Here is a 6,000-nt window from a genome sequence, read left to right on the forward strand (position 1 = left end):
AATATGCATTGATGTACAATGATGATGAACTGATTTTTATTCTAAGAGAAATGAAGAGAAAATATGAAAAATGGTTAAATGTGATAGAAAAACAAAGTGGAAAATTAACCGAGTTAATGTTCTATTTTTGGCCGAATTTTCCAAGGAGGAAAGTGAACTGATTTTGGTGATTTTAGAAGGTTATTGGCTGATATTTAATGGTTAGAAATGTTGGAGAGAGAATGGGATGATTTAGAGCTAAAATGGAGCGCGTTAGCAATTTATCGGGTAAAGTGTCAAAAATAGGTTAATACCGCATTTAAGCCGTTTTAGGCTATTGCATTTCATACCATGCATTAGTATAAGATTTAAGTCAATTATATAGTGATTTAGCATCAATGTGGTGAATTGGGTAAATATTGCAATGTGTCAAGGAGGAGAGCCTTCCGGTAAAGTCAAGGAAGTCGTACCTCACCAACAGTGATCGGGGCACCTAGGAAGCATTTCATTTGTACAAATGATGAGTAAACTTATTATTATTGTAAATTATCTAGAGTTTATTTTTAAATGCTCTTTATGTATTTTATGAAATGAAAACGAGATTAAAACGAGATTTTTGATGTTTTACAAATAAATGTGACAAATAAAGATATATTAGGTTGATTATGAAATTGAGTAATTAGAGGCTGTTAACTGTCTTGAAAATTATATATTTTCCTATGAATGGCTTATGAGATATGAGTATATGTGACTATATTTTGTAAGTGTATTGAAAAATTTATGTAAGCTGTTTTTACTATGTAGGCTGGATAAATAAATAAAAGCCACGTTATACTGTCGAAATTTTATTAAAATTGGTGGGTTGGTCACTACAGTGATGGGTTTTCGTGGACTGCCTATTAGAGGGGTACGGTAAACTCGGTTATATAGTTACTCCGGTTCTAGAGGCGAGGAGGGTAACTCCCGGGGTAGTATTAGAGCTCACTTCACGTTGAACCCCCACGTGAATGTGTAACTCGACCAATGCCAAGGAACGACTTGTTTTAAAAATAAAAATGTGTTTCACATGTAAATGTTATAACAACCTTGGCAGACTCGGTTAGATGCCTCGGCCAAGGTATCCCCGAGGATTAGTTTTGGCTTGAGCCTTGTTTTCTTTTATAAAAGACATAAGCCTTAACAACTGTTTTGGTAAATTACAAATATTTTATAGTTTAAGAAATAAATTGAAAATATTATGAAATGGTTTGTGATTTGTTGTTTAAACTTGCCTCCCTGTTACTCGCCTTTAGATATTTATGATAATGTCTGTTTACTCATTGGGATTGCAAAATCTCACCCACCTCATTTCCAAACATTTCAAGTCTGTGGTAGCTTGTAGATACCCTATTTTGTCGAGGATTCCAGTTGACATCTCTACCACACAGACAGTAGGTTTCTAGCACCAACACCGGGTGTATTTTGGGCCACTTGTCATTGTAACCATTATTGTACATTATAACTTTGTAAATTTTTATATGTGTGAATTTATTTTGCTTACACGTTACGAAAGATTTCTTATACGTGTTTCTATAAATATTATTTTATATAAAAAATGCTATATTTTAATCAATATTTTGAATAGTGATATTTATCTATAAATCCTTTTAAAATATTTTTTGTCTTTTGATTTACTTGAGTAGGAAACTACTGGAAATTGTTTAAAATGGAATGTTTAAAAACGATTGCTCACAAAAAAGGCAAGAAACTGATATGTAAGCCTTGCGGGGTTCTGATTAACATTTCGGGTAATGAGTGTTAATTAGGACGTCGCGGCGGTTGCCATGGGCCTGAGGGAGGTTCCGGGTCGTGACACCTTCTCCCCTTTTTGTTATATAAAAAAAGTTTAGAAGTGTAAGCATTAAAATATATCAAGCATTACGATGTTTAAGTGCAAGATGTGGGCATAACAATAATGAAATTCAAGAACAATTGGCACAATAAGTGACATACCCTTGAGAGAAAAAGGGTATTCAATAAGCACATAATGTTACTGATGTTCAGCTCCAATGCCAAGTGTTAAATCTCAACATACCAATTGTTAAAGTATAATCCCTTTTTCGTAAGAGCAAATAAGCACAAGATCAATTTTAAGGGATAAACTCATTTTAAAGCTGCCTATATCATTTGGCATAATATTAGTAAAGACTCCCCATTTTAAAAGGACTTTCAGCATTTTAAGCATATCAATTTAAGACTTAAACATGTTTAAGGAAGCTCAAGTGAAAAAAGAGAATATAAGCTTGATGCAAGGTCAAGACTAGATACCAATTTAGAAGATTTAGAGCTTGATACCAATTATGCATCTCATTATTCAAGTAGGAGTGACAAACAATGTAAAGCACCATATCAATTTGGAGTTGAAAAGATGTTACCATGAATGAAGAACACCAATTGTTGAATTCTCACCATAACTTGTCATTAAATATCTTAAGCGCTTATGATACCAATGTGAAATAAAGTTCGGAACAATGATCAACTCCCCTTTAAGAATTCTTAAGCTTAGCATCAATTGTTATACATTCCTAAGAGATCAAATGTTAGAAGAGTAAACATGAGCCTAGAATAAATGGGCATTCAAGTAGATATTCATATATTCATCTAATAATCAAATATTCGTAGAACTATGTACGTATGAGCATTTAAATAGATGTTCAACATAGGTATCAAGTACCTATATTTTCAAGATATTTGTAAATTAGTTCTTAGGCATGTCTAAGGTATCAATAGTCATCAAGTATCATCTAACATTCTCAATATTTATTAAGCATTATCAATCATAAGCATCATAAACTTTTCTTAGTAATATCAACCAAGCATTTTCAAGGAATATTTTCCAAAGAGTGTAAGAAACAATTAATTCAAGGAGAAATTCCATATCAAAAATATATCATCATTAAATATCACTTAATAAGCATTCTTCTAAAATATTTTCAACCAAGCATTGCAAGAAATATTCTTTAAATTATATACAACACTATCAATTCATGGAGAAATTTTCACATTAAGAAAATATCAATATCAATGAAGCATTACCAAGGCATTTAGCACATCTTGCAATTATATAGAGGAATGTTGTAATTAAGCAAGCACAAGCATGATTGCAAGGAAAATCTTGGCTATTTTTGCTAATCATGATTTCAATTTGTTCCACAAAATGCAAGCATAATTTGTTCCATGAAATGCAAGCATGATTTCACTCTTCCAAAAAATATAGACACGTATCCATTAAAAGATATGCAATTATTAAAGTTCAAGGTACATGCTATTTCTCAATGATCCATGATTTATGAGTGATACCAATTGTATGAAATGTTGGACATAAAGCACTCAACCCATGAATATATTTAAAATGATTATTTAATCATCAATGCATACCAATTGTCAAGATTCAAGAAATAAGTTTTCAATTAAAGCTCATTAGGCATTCATTGTAAAATTAAGTTATAGGCCATTTTTCATTTTAGAGCTTGTTTGACTTGGCTTTTTTATACCTTAAAAGCTATTATGAAGCTTTTGTTAAAAATAATAGCTTTTAAAATTAAGTTACAACTGTTTGGTAAATTTACTTTTTTAAGTTTTTTTTATAGATAAGCTGTTTTGCAAAATAACTTATATAATCTCTAATTTTAGTTAAAATTACCATAAAGGGTATTTAATAAATAACTTTTTATTAATCATGATTTTCTTTGTTCATTATGTAAAAAAGTTAACTTTATTTTTTTATTTATTTAAAACAAAATTTTGAAAATATAAAAAGCATCTTTATATAACATAAAGGTTATAATTAATAATAAATCATAAAAAAAGAATTCTACAAATAATTTATAAGTAACACAAAATTCATAAATAGCTCATAAATCAATGATATCTATTTTCCATCAATGCAACAGCTATTTGGTTGTGAACTTTACCCATGTAACTATCATCTAATGCTCTTTTATAAGTATATGAATCAATTTCTTCATCATTACTTCTTTCTTCTTGAGTCTCAAGAACATATTGGGATTACAATGACATTTGTCAAACCCCTCATCTATAACAGCACATTGTCTGATGTAGTTATGAAGTATCGTCGTTGCAACAATAATCTTTTCCTGTTTTATCAGTAGAAATGGCTTTATATCACGTAAAATATACCACCTGTTCTTCCAAACTCCAATTGTTAGTTCAATGACATTTCTTAATGAAGAATGTGCATGGTAAATGTTTTTTCTACACTTTCTAGCTTACTACAACTTCTAAAATAAGAAATGTGGTATCTTTCACCTTTATAGGGTGCTAGATACCTTTTCATATTAGGATAACCTGCATCCAATATATAATATTTACGTAAAAATATAAGTTTTAGTATTAGTTCATTAAAAAAATTCAAGACATAAATATATAAAATGGCAAACTTTATTTCATAAAAATTATAAGTTATACCTTCTAGAGGGTGAAAGAACACACTTTTCATTTCTTTTAGCATAGTTGAAAAGATACGGGTGTCATATGTAGTGCCAGGCTAACCAACAACCACAAAAGTAAATAACATGTGAAAGTTACACATTAACATGACGTTGTGTGTTGGATATCCCTTTTGACTAATAAAACAAATTTGATTATTTGCAAGAGGAATGGTAGGAAAATGTGATCCATTTATGGCACCAATGCACCCTTGAAAATAAGGACAATGTCTACGATTATTTTTAATTTTGGATGAAACTTCTGCAAATTAAAAATTTAGAGCCTTGACTATTTCAGTGGTTAGTAAACATAAAATGTCTAACACTTTATTGAACTTTCTACTTACAGTCTTTCCTAAGTTTTTAAATTTATTTTAGACATTGCAATTTTTTTCGTTGTGTGCACAAGTCCAAAGAAACATAACGAATGCCTTCAATGTTGTTACGTCTTTAGATGGAAGTAACCATCCCTTATTCATCAATGTATTTGTAAGTTGCAATACAACATGTGATTCCATCCTAAACAATCTATAACTTTCACCCGGAGTTTGTAAAGTTTCATGTACCAAATTCCATCCATTAGAATAATTGAATTTGTTTCCTTGTTTCATTAAGTATTTCATGTTATATGCAATTGCACTAACAGCTCTTGCATATATGTTTTGATAAAATCTTGCACATTTTCTTCTTTTTACAACTTGTACTGATGCTTTTACTTCATTAGAAGACATCTATTTGACAATATCAAAATACATAAGTAAAAATCCAAATATATCAACTAAAAAAAACAAATATTATTTAAACAAATCAAATAGTACAAATAACAATTCAAATAAATGTAACATGGACAGTAGCAAATTCTTTCAAACACCAACTCAATTACACATAACAAGTAACATAAATACAAAGAGAAAGTAGTTTAAAGTTCAACATTAATCTAAAATAAACAAATCAAATCCTAAACTAATCAACTACTCCTACCACAGTTTTTGGATAGATTATGCTCATATTGAATTTAGTTTAGCTTATCACTTAAATTTGGCAAAGAAACAAAAATGAGTCTATTTTCTTCCTTTTTAATTAAATTCATTTGCACTTAATTGCCCCTCATTTTGTAGAGATTTCATTGTTTGAATGCACTCTGGAATACTGTATTGTTCTACGGCTTGCGATGAAATTGTAATTTCAGCACTTTTAGTTGCATTATGACTTTTGCTACCTCACACGATCATTCCAATGTTCTTTACAAGCTTGCTAAAATCCCAGTTTTTGCCTTACCTTTTGGCACTTTTTTTCCCATTTCTTCTGGCACCATTATTTTCCTCTTGATTTAAGTGTTTACCATAGGGCTGTCATTTTCATCACAATTTATTTCTTCAACATCAGATTCAACAATTTCTTGTAGAGGAGTTAGATATGCAGATTTGGCAGTATCTTCAAATGGTACACTTATTGGTGGTGTCCATGCATTTTAATTAATGGCTATTGTATCCCTAAATATAAATTCCAATTCATCAGCATGTTCTAGCTGTGA

The sequence above is a fragment of the Theobroma cacao genome, chromosome 9, assembly GCF_000208745.1.
Source record: "Theobroma cacao cultivar B97-61/B2 chromosome 9, Criollo_cocoa_genome_V2, whole genome shotgun sequence".
Taxonomy (NCBI): domain Eukaryota; kingdom Viridiplantae; phylum Streptophyta; class Magnoliopsida; order Malvales; family Malvaceae; genus Theobroma; species Theobroma cacao.